We start from the raw sequence: 17,142 nt of genomic DNA on the forward strand, positions 1-17,142 counted from the left end.
CTTCCCACAATTGATACTAAACTGACAGGACTGTTGTTGCCTGATTTCTCCCTCCCTCCCTTCTTAAATAATGGAGACATTTGCAATTTTCCAAACCAAAGACACAATTCCTGAATCTAGAGAGCTTTGGAAAATGATGACGAATGCATCTGCAATTTCCTCATCAATTTCTTTTAATACCCTGGGGTGGAAACAATCAGGTCCTGGAGATTTGTTTCTATTATTAGTTGAATAGTCTGCCAACCTACACTGTCTAGGCTAACACAGGCAGAATGGTCACTTGACCAAGATACCAAAGGTGTTATCTGTGGAACCATAGCTCAGCAAGAGTCACCATCTTCAGGAAAGAAGGGGAGAAAATTAGGAAAGGAAAAGTGAATTGTCAGAAAAGGGAAATGTTAGTATTCTCCCTGGTCATGCACAATATTTCAGATGTAAACGAGAATAGAACTTTAATGAAGGGAAACTAAAAGGTCAGTGACATTAATGAAGGTGTACACAACAATGGGAATGGTTCAATGTTCATTTGTATATGTGCCACAAATCATTAGCTGCTCCTTTAATGTTTTTGAAATCGGTTGTTGATCTTAGGTGGGACAATTCAATCAAGCAAGGCAGGAGGCCGTCACCAAGAGCACTCTGCACTAGAGGAGCAGTGAGCCGTGAGTTATTAGGATTGGGATTGGGCTTGAGCCAACAGTTCATGGGAGAACGAAGGGATGGCTGGAAGACACTGCACTCTGAATTGACTAGAATCAACCATTCTTTTTGAGCCAAGCGCATTCTTACCCCTGCATGACCTGTGCAAAGCACCATAATTAAAAATGAATCTGTTGGAACCCCAGGTTTTGAATTGTCTCGGTGTTCAGCAGAAGCAGAAAATACAATGAGATTTGAAGTAATGCCAAAATCAGAACACTTCTTTAGAATGTAAAAGGCATTGCAAAAGTAGCCATTATTTCAACAGGCTATTTTTGGCAGCAACAACTACACTTAACAAATCAATTCACTTTGAAGCCAAATCACTTCTCTCGTGCAATTCAAGTTTCAGTAATTGATGGGGATAAAGGCAGATTTGGCAGGAACTCTACCATTCATGTGAAAATTGAATCTGAAAATCAAAAACATCACTTATCTTGCCTTATATTCTTTAACATTTTTTTCTAAATTGTTCAGAATTGTGTAACCTTTGCCACGCCTCTCACTTTGGGTAAAGTTCACTGACGTGTGATCGGCCCTGAGGTTTTTGCCCCTCAGCTGCAGGTTGACCTCATTCCTTGACCTAGACAATGCTGTTGGCTGATACCATTTTTGACCCTTACTCTTACCTCTCTCAACCTCCAGGCACAGAAGATGGGCGGGTACTGACTGTGATAACTACTAACCACCGTCCAACTTTACAGAGTTAAACAGCCCCATTTTGAACTCTTCTACAGTGACAAACATGTATATATGAATTATTTCTATATTTGTGGAACAATTTTCAAAAGGCCCTTTTGTGCCACAAGTATATTTCTACACATTTGTATTAAATATGGAAGTTGGCCAGCACAGAGACATTTTGCTTTAATCTATCAATCCTACATTAAACTTGCTCATGTCACAAAAATTGAAAAACTATTTAAAATCAATGTTAAATAGATAAGGATATTGCCTTTTGGGCAGCCTAATTATCAACCTAAGGCCTAACAAAAGCAATAGCAGAATCCACTGTCCACTGTTTCCTTTTAATTTAATTTTCTCTGTCAAATTTTTCCCATCTGCTGCTTTTCTGAATGTGTTAAACTCCTTGTTGGGATATTGTTCCACAGGCACTGGTTCACCTCTCAGACCCAACCTATGAAACCAATTTTTCACATGTCAGCCCAGAAAATAGATGTTGACAGCCTATGAGACTGTGGAGGGCATCATAGCTGAATCAAATCCTACCCTCACTTGACCTGCACGCATGCAGGGATAAAAAGGGATAACTGGTTAGCAACCAAGTGCAGGAATCCTGGCTGATCTTCCCCATTCTAAATCAATGGTGTTGAGGTCAACTGTGGCACCCCAAACAATGCCCCAGCTGGGAATAGCTAACTCAACACAGAGCAGACATTGAATCTGGAACTTTTCTGAACAGTATGGCTCAGCTATACATCAGGTAGAAATTGGTATGCTTTGCACCCGTTTTTCGGGCGTAAAATGGGCACAGAGCATGCCAATTTAGTTGTGGGATGGTCTGCACCCAATCTGTGCAGGCATTGGCCCCACTGCTAAATTTCTGGGGCCCGAAAAGACATTAGGCCTCTTAAATTTATAAATTAGGGGCCTAATGCCTGCTGAAGGACCTCTTGATGAAACTAATCACCGATGGAATTTAGGACTCAGGATTCTTCAGCAGCCCATCCCGCAGCCTGCTCCAATCGCCACTCCCGAGACTTACCTGGGGGCGGCTGCCAGCGAGGTAGGCGGTCTGATATTAATCTCTTTGCTTGGGTGAGTTGCCTGTAGAGGTGCGACCAGAGCCAGTAGCTTGTGCCGAGTATGCCGATGAGGACCGAGGACTGATTTTCATCGATCCTCGGGCCTTTTAGTAAGGGCACACGCTGGCCCAGACCAAAATCTACCCTGCTGAGTCATTGGAAAACCCTTCCATTGTTTCAATCAACAGAAATTGGTTTATCGTGAATGGGAATTTTATATTATCCTTTGCTAATGAAATCATCTCTATACAATTCTCAGAGTTTTATATAGAATTACATAGAAATTACAGCATGGAAACAGGCCATTCAGCTCAAATGACCTATGGCAATGTTTATGCTCCACACTATTCTTTTCTCCCTCATGTACTTATCAAGCTTCCCCTTTAATGCATCTATGCTATTCGTCTCAACCACTCCATGTAGTAGTGAGTTCCACATTCTCAACACTCTCTGGGTGGACAAATTTCTCCTGAGTTTGTGCTGCACTTCTGATGAAGTGGGGTTTCTGCCACACCTCCGACAAAATTCCAAAGGCTCAACAGCAGCGTCTGAGGAAATTCAGTGCCAATTTTTTTCAGAAATAGATCAAATCTTAGGCACTGTGTGTAACATGTGTTGCATTCAGGACTGTGCTGGAAAAACGATCAGGCGTGTGACTAACATGAAAATGTGCATTCACGTCATCAATAGATGCATTTTGGTATGAACAGAGCTCAGGCTGTGGCAAGCTGTTTCTGAAGAAGTGACATAATGGCATAATTCATATCACCAAATGTATAATGAAAACATCATTAGATTGCAAAAAGATAATTTAGTGATTTATTTGTAGTGTTACTGTGACAAAAATGAGGTGCAACTCATATGCGCTCTTTAAAACCCTCTACTCCCAAAATTGGGACAGTCCCCTTTAAAATATTATGGGGTAGAAATTGGTAGCCCTTTCGCCTGTTTTCTGGGTCCAAAATGAGTGCCACAAAGTGGAATTTTTCAGTGCGACATCACACACCAGAATGCTGCTGGGAGTGCACCCGATGCCATATTGCTTCAGGCACTCAACAGTGGCAGCGAAAGTCACTATGGCTGTAAACTTTTACGCCTCTGCCTCCTTCCAAACTGACATCAGCAACATCAGGCAATTTGCTGTGCACACGGCCAGCTGACAGGTCACTCATGCACTGCTTGCAAAGCAACAATAGTTCATTACCTTCCCCATGGGGGATGACAAGCAGGAAGAAAGAGCATTGGGATTTGCCTGCATTGCTGGATTCCCGCAGGTGCAGGGCACCATAGACTGCACACACGTAGCCCTGTGTGCTCCCCATCATGATTCTGCACTGTTTCTCAACAGGAAGGGCTTCCTTCTTATGCCTCTCCCATGGAGCCAATGCCACTCTCAGGGGGTTGAGCCTCAGCACTACCAGTGCTCTGCATGAGAACAGAGTGCAGGTATGTTGGGAGGCTCTCAAATTCCCTATCCACGCTCTCCTTCAGTCTTTGAAAGCCAGAGGAGATGCTGGACCTCCAGAGCCAAGTTTGCACTCCCGTCAAAGCTGTCAGAGCTGTCACCAGAGACTCCATTGCTGTGAGAGCCCTTGCATTGCTTCTAGAGGTGACAACTCGCTCCTTGGTTGACTGCGTGGTCTTAATTTCTACTTCTAGCCACTCTGAAGGCTCAGTTGCTCAATGCACTGCTGGTGTTGAATTGAGCAATGTTGTTAAGAAATGCCTCAAGTTGAATCTCCAACAGTTAGCTGATAGCCAGCACAGCAGCAAGAGCACTAAAATTGGCCTCAGTACCCCTGCGTAGGGAGATGGAAAATCAATCAGGGAGCCCACCCTGATCACTATCCATGCTGGAAAGTACAAGTGTATGGACATCAAGTGCGAACAGGATCAGGTTTGCCTGTGATGCACCCATGGTTGAACAACCTAGTGACATTCACTGCCTATGCTCACAAATGAAGAAGAAACATTTGGGTAAGGCATAAGAACACACTCATGAAATTGTATCCTAGCACCTTCAGGACAGCATGGAAGAAAATTGCAGGAATATAGTTTTCCATGAATACTGTAAATTAAAAACTCTCTGTGGATGTACATGTTTTGCTAACTCTGATTAGCTATATGGACTGTGATGCTAGCTTGACATACTTGAGGTTCTGCTCAATTAACTTCAGAGGTAGAGAGAAATTTCATAGAGTTTCATCTTGGAACTTTTGCCTGCAATTCTTCAGATGCCTCAGGATATTTGTAAGGAATCTTACAACACCAGGTTATAGTCCAACAGTTTTATTTGAAAATCACAATCACACTCAGGATATTAACAGCGTTAGGGTGGGTCCATAACAATGCACATTGTACACAGTCAGTGAAAAGTGTGGCCTTGATGGGCCAAGTGGCTTTTGTCATTGCTTACATTCTTACGTTATTAAGGAAAGCTGTGAATTCTTTCAAGGTTTAGCCATACGAATTAATTTTTGTTAAATTTTTGCATTTATCAAGCCAAGAGTTGTTAGCACTGAAAAGCAAGAATATTTTTTCTGTTAAGCCTATTCTCTCCACAGACCATGCTAAATGTGCCCTATTTTTGGCTGTACTGAACATATGTAGCCGCGTCAGGAAGCTAACCCATCAAGGACATGATTCCAGCATGTGACAACAACAACAACAACTCACATTTATATAGCACCTTTAACATAGTAAAACGTCCCAAGGTGCTTCACAGGAGCGTAAGCAGATAAAATTTGACACTGAGCCACTTAAGGAGATATTAGGACAGGTGACCAAAAGCTTGGTCAAAGAGGTAGGTCTTAAGAAGCATCTTAAAGGAAGAGAGAGAGGAGGAGAGGTTTAGGGAGGGAATTCCAGAGCTTAGGGCCTAGGCAGCTGATGGCACGGCCGCCAATGGTGAAGCGATTAAAATCGGCAATGGGTAAGAGGCAAGAATTGAAGGAAATGGCGGATAAATTGAACAGATATTTTGCTTCCGTCTTTACTGTAGAGGATACAAATAACGTGCCAGAAATAATTGTGAATCAAGAGGTGAAAGGGAGGGAGGAACTTAAAACATTTACAATCACCAGGGAAAGGGTTTTGAAAAAATTATTCGAACTAAAAGCCGACAAGTCCCCAGGTCCTGACGGACTTCATCCTAAGGTCTTAAAAGGAGTGGCTGCAGAGATAGTAGATGCATTGGTATTAATTTTCCAAAATTCCCTAGATTCTGGAAGGGTCTCATCAGATTGAAAAACAGTGACTGTAACTCCTCTATTCAAGAAAGGAGGGAGACAGAAAGCAGGAAACTACAGGCCAGTTAGCTTAACATCTGTCATAGGGAAAATGCTAGAATCTATTATTAAGGAGGTTACAGCAGGGCACTTAGAAAATCTCCATGCAATCAGGCAGAGTCAACACAGCTTTGTGAAAGGGAAATCGTGTTTGACTAATTTATTAGAGTTCTTTGAGGAAGTAACAAGCAACGTGGATAAAGGGGATCCTGTGGATGTGGTGTACTTGGATTTCCAGAAAGCTTTTGACAAGTTGCCACATCAAAGGCTACGCACAAAATAAGAGCTCATGTTGTTGGGAGTAACATATTAGCGTGGATAAAGGATTTTTTAGCTAACAGGAAACAGAGAGTAGGCATAAATGGGTCATTTTCAGGTTGGCAAGATGTAACGAGTGGAGTGCCACAGGGTCTTGGGCCTCAACTATTTACAATCTATACCAATGTCTTGGATGAAGGGACCGAATGTATGGTTGCTAAATTTGCTGATGACACAAAGGTAGGTAGGAAAGTAAATTGTGAAGAGGACATAAGGAGTCTGCAAAGGGATATGATAGGTTAAGTGAGTGGGCAAAAAATATGCCAGATGGAGTTTAATGTGGGAAAATGTGAACTTGTCCACTTCGGCAGGAGGAATAGCAAAGCAGTATATTATTTAAATGGAGAGAGATTGCAGAACTCTGAGATACAGAGGGATCTGGGTGTCCTAGTACATGAATCACAAAAAATGAGTATGCAGGTACAACAAGTGATTAGGAAGGCAAATAGAATGTTGTCACTTATTGCAAGGGGAATGGAATATAAAAGTAGAGATGTTTTGCTACAGTTGTACAGGGCATTGGTGAGACCACATCTAGAATACTGTGTGTAGTTTTGGTCACCTTATTTAAGAAAGGACATAATTGTTCTGGAGGTGGTTCAGAGAAGGTTCACTCAACTGAATCCTGGGATGAGGAGGTTATCTTTTGAGGAAAGGTTGGACAAGTTGGGTCTGTATTCACTGAAGTTTAGAAGAATGAGAGGTAATCTTATTGTAATATAAAAGATCCTGAGGGGACTAGAAGGGGTAGATGCTGAGAGGATGTTTCCCCTTATGGGAGAGACTAGAACTCGGGGCCACCATTTATAAATAAGGGGTCTCCAATTTAAGATGGAGATGAGGAGAAATTTTTTCTCTCAGAGGGTCTTGAGACTGTGGAACTCCCTTCCCCAGAGAGCGGTGGAGGCAGGGTCATTGAATATTTTTAAAGCTGAGTTAGATAGACTCCGTATTAACAAGAGAGTCAAAGGTTATAGTAGGTAGACGGGAAAGCAGGGTTGAGATCGCAATCAGATCAGCCATGATCTTATCAAATGGCAGAGCAGGCTCGAGGGGCCAAATGGCCTACTCCTGCTCTTAATTCGTATGTTCGTATGTTATTCGTAATTCGAGCGTTGAATGAACATTTTAAAAGCGAGCATTCAGTGGTAAAGAGTCACAGTCAACCGCTTTATCTTCAGCAGCTTTTAAACAGATTGAAAATCATGAGACAGGTCAGTAATTCCACCATGCCGAATTCATTACATTATCACACCCCTTTGGTGCTAAGCCTTTGCAGCTTGTATTAATGCCAGAAAGCAAATGACCTGGGGTGAAGATTTACCTCTATGATCTGTGTAATGAAGCTGTAAACCAGTTTATAAAGAATGAGTTTACAATTCTGTTACACATAGCGCACAGAAGAAATCTTCCCTCAAGATGGTAAAAATATCTCAAAAAATTGCCAGTCACCATACCACAGTATGCAAAATCACGGCCATAGCATTTGGAATTTTATTGTTTTACTTAAAATTTGTCGTGTCTGATAACTTACTGAGGCCTGGTTGAACCAATGCAACCAGCCAAATTAACACATCTTTAAAACATCTGTCTGGTGCTGGTGGTAATACAAATTGCAATAGACTTTCTGACTCATAAACATCTAATGTCATCAAAACAAATTCACATCGTGCCTTCATATCATGACAGAGTCCAATTTGGTGGTTTGATTTGTCAATAGCCCAGCCTATCAATGCCAACTAAAGAGATATGTTCACTTTATACTCAGCCACAAAACAGAACTGCAGGAAAAAAGCAATTTGCCATATGGTTTCATATATTCTCATCAACGAGTTGTAATTAGGCCATCGAGGGTATGCGTCATTTTAATCAAGTTAAGGAAACCACATCATGCCATAGTTCCAACGTGAATAATTAGCAATGTACAAGAAATCTGAGACTACACTATATCTGAAGGAATATATGTGAGGTTAAAGTCCTGTGAGTAGCACAATCCAGCAGGCGTCCCAGACAATCTGGATGCAGTTGTCTGAAAGAGATAATTTGGGTCAGCCCGTCTGACCAAAACTATCCTTCGGAAAAGTACATCAGAGGAGGCCAGGACTGAAATCAATATAAGCAGCCCTTAAATCTGTGCGTCAGTAGATTTGTCTTTGTTGCAAATATTTATAAAGCTGAGCTCTTTGGAGTTTAAAGGGACATAAATCCCTTTTATGCACTTTTTTTTTATTATTGGCCTGTTGTTCATGTTTGTTGCAACACAGGAAAACCCAATATTTCATGACAAGACTTTGTTACAAAGTAATGTCAGCAAAGCTGGAGCGTTCATGGTTCAGTGTTGTGTTAATTTTAGCCAGCTATTGTGGCTTGACATTATAAACCTTTTGATGCTGTCGTTTATCACCTCAGTGGGAACATATGAACATGGTACAGCCCCAGCATATTTTGCCAGCAGGCAGCCAGTCGTCCATTCTCAGGCTAAACTTCTTCCCATATTAGGTCAACTTCATCGCCTGAGCTGTGTTTACAGCAAAGAATGTAAATCCTCAGGTTCTGTTTGAATTATGCAGCCAGGTCAGGGTGTGTAACATATCTTTAACATTTGGTCATTACTGACCTTTCATGATGGATTCCAGTGACTGATGTAGCTGACTGCTGTGGGGAGGGGGGGGGGAGGGGAGACTGAAATCACCTAGCAATTTGCAAAACCAGTAAAAGATTCTGGGGAAATGGAATCATTTTCTAGTAGCTTGCTTTCTTTCTTTCTTTCCTTCTTTCTTTCTTTCTTTCATTCATCAATAATCATTAGCTGACAAAACAGCCAGAACTCAAATAATATAATAAGAACATAATAGGAGCAGGAGTAGTTCATACGGCCCATCAAGCCTGCTCCACCGTTCAGTAAGATCATGGCTGATCTTCGACCTCAACTCCACTTTCCCGCCAGATCCCCATATCCCTTGTTTCCCCAGAGTCCAAAAACCTATCTATCTCAGCCTTGAACATATTCAATGACCAAGCATCAACAGCCCTCTGGAATAGAGAATTCCAAATATTCACAATTCTCTGTGTGAAGAAATTCCTCCTCATCTCGGTCTTAAATGGCCGACCCCTTATCGTGAGACTATGCCCTCTAGTTCTAGACTCTCCAGTCAGGGGAAACAACCTCTCAGCATTTACCCTGTCAAGCCCCCTCAGAATCTTATATGTTTCAATTAGATCACCTCTCTTTCTTCTAAACTCCAGAGAGTAAAGGCCCATTCTATTCAATCTTTCCTCATAGGACAACCCTCTCATCCCAGGAATTAATCTAGTGAACCTTCATTGCACCGCCTCTAAGGCAAGTATATCCTTCCTTAGATAAGGAGACCAAAACTGTACACAGTACTCCAGATGAGGTCTCACCAAAGTCCTGTACAATTGTAGTAAGAGTTCCTTACTCTTGTACTCCAACCCCCTTGCAATAAAGGCCAACATGCGATTTGCCTTCCTAATTGCTTGCTGTACCTGCATGCTAACTTTTTGTGTTTCTTGTACGAGGACACCCAAATCTCTCTGAACACCAACATTTAATAGTTCTCACCATTTAAAATATATTCTGTTTTTTCTATTCTTCCTACCTCACATTTCCCCACATTATACTCCATCTGCCACCTTCTTGCCCATTCGCTTAACCTATCTATATCCCTTTGCAGACTCTTCTTGTCCTCCTCACAGCTCACATTTCAACCTAGCTTTGTATCATCAGCAAACTTGGATACATTACACTCGGTCCCTTCATCTAAGTCATTAATATAGATTGTAAATAGCTGAGGCCCAAGCACCGATCCTTGCGGCTAGTTTATCCCTACTCTCTGTTTTCTGTCTGTTAACCAATCCTCTATCCATGCTAATATGTTACCCCCAACCCCATGAGCCCTTATCTTGCGTAACAACCTTTTATGTGACACCTTAAAAGCCTTTGTACGAATTACACAAAGCACCTTAGGCCACCTGCTATAAAATCTAATATATTTGTACCTTTGTTTTATGGTCGCTGTTTTGCTAAAAATACTGTAATCGAACGAATGTACTAATTACTTGCAATAAATGGGACAATTTTAAATGGGGTGCAGGAACATAGATACAACGGGATCACATACACAGATCTTTGATGGTGTATGTGATAAGGCTGTTAAAAAGCATGTGAGATCTTTGGCTTTATAAATAGAGGCATAAAGTACAAAAGCAAGGAAGTTATGCTGAACCTTTATATATCATTGGTTAGACCTCATTGTGTCCAGTTCTAGGCACCACACTTCAGGAAGGATGTCAAGGCCTTGGAGAGGGTGCAGAGAGGATTTACTAGAATGATGCCAGGGATGAGGGACTTCAGTTATGTTGAGAGAGTAGAGAAGCTGGGATTGTTCTCCTTAGATCAGAGAAGGTTAAGGGGAGATTAAACAGAGGTGTCAAAATTATGAAGGATTTTGATAGAGTAGATAGGGAGAATCTGCTTTCTGGTAGGAGGGTCGGTGACCAGAGGACACAGATTTAAGATAATTGACAAAGAACCAGGGGAGAGACGAAGAGAAAATATTTTACACAGTGAGTTGTTATGATCTAGAATGTACTGCCTGAATGGGTGGTGGAAGCAGATTCAATAGGAACTTTCAAAACAAAGCTGGATAAATACTTGAAAAGGAAAAACTGCAGGGCTATGGGGAGAAAGCAGGGGAGTAGGAGTAATTGGATAGCTCGGGTGGGGTATATAACAGACAGCCGATTCGATGCCACCAGCTTTTCTGCCTGCCGGAATTGTAAGATCCTCCCAATGACTTACTGGCGAACGGAGCAAATTTATCTTGTTATATCCATCGACTGTGTGAGACCTTTGTGTTGAGAGTCTATGGCAACAGCACAATATAACAGTGGCTTAAGAATAATGATTCTGGGCCTGGGCTAGATTCAAATTCAAGTTCCTGAGGTGAAAGGACAACTTACTAAGCCACTGCGCCACCCGATCCTAACAATCATTATTTAATCAGAAATATCAGTGGACATTTCCAGAAACTAAACAATTCTTTGCAAGTGTTTGATTTTTAAAAGGGGCACTGATGGACAATAACTTTCACCTTATAAATATTTGACTTTTACAATTCAGCCTTTAGCTTTTTTTAGAATTGGAGAATGCAATGTTAGGTTAGACAATAGTTTCAAAAACAAACCTAAAACTAAAAATTCAAATTTTCTCAGTTGTATCTTCTAAAATATGTATGCATCATGCATATTATCTCATTATAGAATCATAGAATCATACAGTACAGAAGGAGGCCATTCTGTGAACTCAGTGGAAATAAAAATCGGGAGAGGTGTAAAATGGACTGCTGTCTCACTATCACCCATTTTACACCATCGCACAAAGTTAAGATCTACTCCAAACAGTGATCAATATACGAAATTCGCTCCCAGATAAATTGCAGAGACGAAAACCCTGGAATCACGCAAGAAACAATTAGATGCAGCAATAGGGGGTGTGCAGGGACTTTCTGGATGAATGAATTAAGATGGGCTGAAAGGCCTCCATCATCTGTTATCTTGTGATTTTGTGAATTCCTACTTCTGATCGCCATCCAGCTAATATTTTCCTGCTGGAAAGTATGTATTTGTGCGTACGTGTGAAAGGAGAGACATTGGGTGAGGCCTAGATCAGGCTCAGCTGTATCAGCAATTGAACAGCCTGTCACCACTCACTGCCTAGGTTTGTATATGGAGATTGGCCACTTGGGTGAGATGCAGGGCAAGTGGTAACACCTGTAAATTCATAACCCAGCACAAGTCAATGCCTTCAGTCGGGGGGGGGGGGAGAAAATGGGGAGGAAAAAAAATGAAATTCAACATGTCATGCTGCAGCAGATATCTACTGCCTGTCACTGTGCAAGTTTAGACTATTGTAAACAATTTTACAACACCAAGTTATAGTCCAGCAATTTTATTTTAAATTCACAAGCTTTCGGAGATTTTCTCCTTCCTCAGGCAAATGTTTTGGCTGAGGAAGGAGAAAATCTCCGAAAGCTTGTGAATTTAAAATAAAATTGCTGGACTATAACTTGGTGTTGTAAAATTGTTTACAATTGTCAACCCCAGTCCATCACCGGCATCTCCACATCAAGTTTAGACTGGCAAGGTCAAGGGTTAAGCTGTGTTTTCAGAGCAAGTTATACCTGAGTGTTGCAATAAGTCCACTTGATACCCCTGGTATAGCGACAAAGCCACTTTAGAACGGTGCTAAAAATAAACAGAAGCAAAATTTCATCAAAATATTCCACACCAGGGATCCCCTGAGATAACACAATACTGACTTTGGAGAACACACCACAAAATAGGAAAGATTTCTTTGTTCCAAAAATTAAATCTCCAAGGGGTTTTCTGATATTTCCCTCATACCACAAACAGATAGTTAACCAAAACAAACAGCCAATTCACCAATCATTTGTATTAAAAGGAATTTATCAAGGCAGTTGAACTATATTCAAGCAAAACATGTGTTTCCATCAAGCTAAGTACAGTCAAGGGGGGAGAAATTCGATTTGTGCCCAAAACGGGCGGTAAGTCAGCAGAGCGATTGCTCCATGCAGGCCTGAGGGCCGAGCCAAATTCGACATCGGGGCATCATTTGAATGGAAGCGGCGAGGTGTGAGTACCAAACGGGCATCCCCAATGCAGCACGCCGGTCGGGCCGTACAAATTCCATCCTGCTCCGACGCAGATCTGGCCTGCAGGTAGTTGAGGTACAGATCAGCCATGATCTAATTGAAAGGCAGAGTACAGTCAAGGGGCTGAATGGCCTACTCCTGTTCAATAATGTTTATAGGCAGCACCTGGGGGGGTTGGGGGGGGAGGGCGGAGAGGAGGCGATGCCGAAGTGGGGGGGGGAGGAGGGCGATCCCGGGCCGGCAGCAGCCCGTTGTACTTTTGTGGAGTCAGGTGGAGCTATTCTGTTCCTTGTGGCTCCACAAGAATGTACAGTAACTTGCAAAAAGTTGCTTTGTTTTGGCCGATCAAGTAAATTAGGAAGCAGTGATTTGGTGACACCTCACATGGACTTTAAAAACCTGGGCCCTGAATTTGCTCGGACTTTCCGTCACAGTGCCACTGTAACTTAGTCGGAAGTGTAACACATATAAATGAAGTTGCAGCAGTGCAGCGGCGAAAGGAAATTCAGGACCATGATAATTATATGAAAGGACTGTGGGAGGTAAGGTGTTCTCCAGTTTCAAGATCCTGAGAATGAATGAGTTCGAGTAGGGGACTGTGTTAAGAGTTTCAATTTTAACACAGTGAAGATATAGGGAGGAAGAACAAGAGAGAAAAGTTCAGAAGCACATTGATCACAGTAATATTAACAAAAATAGAGAGAGGCAAAAAAGGTTGTGATGGAAAGAGAACAATTGGAGGCTAGAGATAATAGTGATTGCATAGCTAACAACAGGCTTTTCTTGTACTGGAGTGTGACAGAGGTGTTGGAAAAGCCTCTCCAGATATGGGAACAGATACAGACAGACTTGGACTTCATACAGAATGAAAAGTTGTTGAAAGAAATGTTTCACGGAAAAGAGGAAACTGAGCTTCTTGAAAGCAGCTTTAACAATGGAAGAAATATGGGAATACCACCTGAGGTCAGAGGACATGGTGAGATCAAAAATGTTGATAAGTGAAGAAAAGCAATGTGAGCAAAGGTAAAAAGTTGTAGCTGTTGGTTAGAATTGCAAACAACATGAAAAAAGCATATGGTAGATTTTTGTCTTCACTGCCTGGGCTGTAATCTGGCGGACCAGATCGCCCACCCTTTGTAGATTTTTATTCCGTTGAATGGAAATCGGGTGGGTTCTATAAAGGGTGGGTGGCCCGCTCCACTAGATTATTGCCCAAGCAGTGAAAACAAAAATCTACCCCTGTCTCTTTGTAGAATTGAAAGAAACACAATTTTCAGTGCCCCATGACAGGACAATAAGATCAAAATTTACTGTTTCAGTCGCTGCAGTGCAAGAGGAATGGAAACATTGTGCTTTTGATGGCATGTGCACTAAATGGAATGGGGAGTAAAATCATCAGAGAAAGAGTAAATAATGCTGGATAATAGAATCATAGAATCATGGAAAGGTTACAGCACGGAAGGAGGCCATTTGGCCCATTGAGTCTGTGCCGGCACTATGCAAGAGCAATCCAGCTGGTCCCACTCCTCCGCCCTATCCACGTAGCTCTGCAAATTCTTTCCTTTCAAATACTTATCCAGTTCCCTTTGGAAGGCTATGATTGAATCTGCCTCCACCACCCCCTCGGGCAGTGCATTCCAGATCCTAACTATTCACTGTGTAAAAACGTTTTCCTCATGTCACCTTTGGTTCTTTTGCCAATCACCTTAAATCTATGTCCTCTGGTTCTTGACCCTTCCACCAATGAGAACAGTTTCTCTCTATCTACTCTGTCTAGACTCTTCATGATTTTGAATACCTGTATCAAATCTCCTCTCAACCTTCTCTGTTCCAAGAAGAACAACCCCAGCTTCTCCAGTCTATCCATGTAACTAAAATCCCTCATCCCAGGAATCATTCTAATAAATCTCTTCTGCTCCTTCTCTCAGGCCCTCACGTCTTTCCTAAAGTGCAGTGCCCAGAACTGGACACAATACTCCAGTTGTGGCTGAACCAGTGTTTTATAAAGGTTCATCATGACTTTCATACTTTTGTACTCTATGCCTCTATTTATAAAGCCCAGGATCCCATATGCTTTTTTAATCGCTTTCTCAACCTGCCCTGCCACCTTCAACAATTTGTGCACATATACGTCCAGATCCTATACCCCTTTTAGAGTTGTGCCTGTAGTTTATATTGCCTCTCCTCGATCTTCCTACCAAAATGTATCACTTCGCATTTTTCTGCATTAAATTTCATCTGCCATGTGTCCGCCCATGCCACCCGCCTGTCTATATCCTCTTGAAGTCTCTCACTCTCCTCCTCACTGTTTACTATCCTTCCAAGTTTTGTGTCATTTACAAATTTGAAAATTGTGCCCTGTACACCCAAGTTCAAGTCATTAACATATATCAAGAAAAGCAGTGGTCCTAGCACTGACCCCTGGGGAACACCACTGTACACCTCCCTCCAGTCCAATAAACAACCATTCACCACTACTCTCTGTATCCTGTCACTTAGCCAATTCTGTATCCATGTTGCTACTGTCTCCTTTATTCCATGGGCCACAATCGTGATGATAAGCCTACCAAGTGGCACTTTATCAAACACCTTTTGAAAGTCCATATACACCACATCAACTGCATTGCCATCATCTACCCTCTCTGTTATCTCATCAAAAAACTCTATCAGGTTAGTTTAACACGATTTGCCTTTAACAAATCCATGCTGGCTTTCCCTAATCAATCCACACTTATCCAAGTGACTTTTAATTCTGTCTCGGATTATCATTTCTAAAAGTTTCCCCACCACTGAGGTTAAACTGAATGGCCTATAGATGCTGGGTTTATCCTTATGTCCTTTTTTGAACGGGAGTGTAACATTTGCAATTCTCAAGTCCTCTGGCACTACCCCCGAATGATGAGTAGAGGTCATTGATTTGAAGAAGGAACAGAGAGAGGAGAGTTGTGAAACAATATAACAATATACCAGGACATGCCACTGAAGTAAATTATGTGAATGGATTCAAAAGGCAACTAGATTATGCTTCTGGCAAGAGAGGTATTGAAGATGCCATGAGAAATTTCCCATCAAAAAGGATAGATTTGTTGGGCCTAGTGGCCTTTTCCCGTTCCTGTACATTCTTATGAGAATCAAGGCTACCAAAAGATTTGTTCAGATACTGACTTCAAACATTCAAAATGCATTGCCTGTTTATTTTCAACATCTGGAGGGCCTGATTGTGAAAAAGAATCCATTCTGATCTCTACTAAGTAAAATGCTAACATAGGTCACAACGTTAACATAGGAAAATTGTTATAAGTTCTAATAGTTTAGTCAGGGAGAACAGGGCTGAATAGGTTTGCTTACGATAGCATAACTCACGCTACAAACATTTTTGACAAGATACCAAATATTGGATGTGTGAGTAGACTAAATGGCTACTCAGTACCAATTACTTCTCACCAACCAGGGAATACAAAAACTATGCAGGGCTGGGTGGAATGAGCTAACAAATTGACCTTTCACTGCGGGGATACGAATTTGAATCAGCCAGATTAATGAGATGAAAATCTTCTCTGTATGTTGGCTGTAAGGGACAAAACTGAAGCTCTGTGCAAGTGATCAAAGTGACCCCACAAAAAAATGTTGCAGGCATACAGTATTGTACTGCCAGCACCTGAGTGACTCTTTCCATTGCCCTAATAGTTGTTATGACAACTGATATTGATAAAGGTCCTGTTGATGCCAAGCCATGCCAATATAAAAAAATAACCATTACCACTTTTTATCAAGTCCAAAATTAGGTAAAGGGGCAGAATAGGAATGGAACAAGTGGTAGGATTATGGTTTGAATCCTGAGATTTGTTTTATGGATGATCAAAATTCATTGAAAATCTTAACCAAGCCTCCATATCATGGGCTCGATTTTAGGATCGTGTTTCCGGCGGGTTCCCAGCGGGGTGGCCCCGAAAATCCCGATATCCGGTCACGTGACCGGATCGCGACGAAATCCCGGCCACTTCCGGGTACCGCGCTGACGTGCGGGGCTGCGCGCGCAAGCCCCGCTGGTGGGAATCCCGCAGGCAATTAAAGCCAGCGGGGTTCCACTTGAGAGTACTTACCTTGCTCGTTGTGGTCAGTTAATGAGCTGAAGCAGCTGTCAAAAGAGGAAGTGTGGGATTTTAGGTTCAAGGCAGTAAGTTTCCCACACTGGGGGAAACAGTCTCCCTCCAACCAGGCGTGTTGCAGCCAGCAGCCTGTGGCAGGTGCCAAGGTGCGCTCCACGGGGGAGAGCCCTCACCCACGCAGGAGGCCACCGCGTCACATAGGGCAACCCCTGCCCTCCACCACCCCCCGCCAAGCCAGAGGACAGACCGACACGAAACCGCAGCCCCA

The 17,142-nt window shown here is 42.2% G+C and overlaps 1 long non-coding RNA gene across 1 annotated transcript in view; it reads left to right on the plus strand.

Moving 5' to 3' along the window:
- The first annotated feature begins 589 nt into the window (after positions 1 to 589).
- LOC137324166 (uncharacterized) overlaps positions 590 to 17,142 on the plus strand; it is a 107,841-nt gene continuing 91,288 nt past the window's right edge. The window contains exon 1 of the long non-coding RNA XR_010963527.1: positions 590 to 662. This is a non-coding gene — a long non-coding RNA (uncharacterized lncRNA). The remainder of the gene's footprint in view (positions 663 to 17,142) is intronic.

This window comes from Heptranchias perlo, chromosome 8, assembly GCF_035084215.1.
Source record: "Heptranchias perlo isolate sHepPer1 chromosome 8, sHepPer1.hap1, whole genome shotgun sequence".
NCBI lineage: Eukaryota > Metazoa > Chordata > Chondrichthyes > Hexanchiformes > Hexanchidae > Heptranchias > Heptranchias perlo.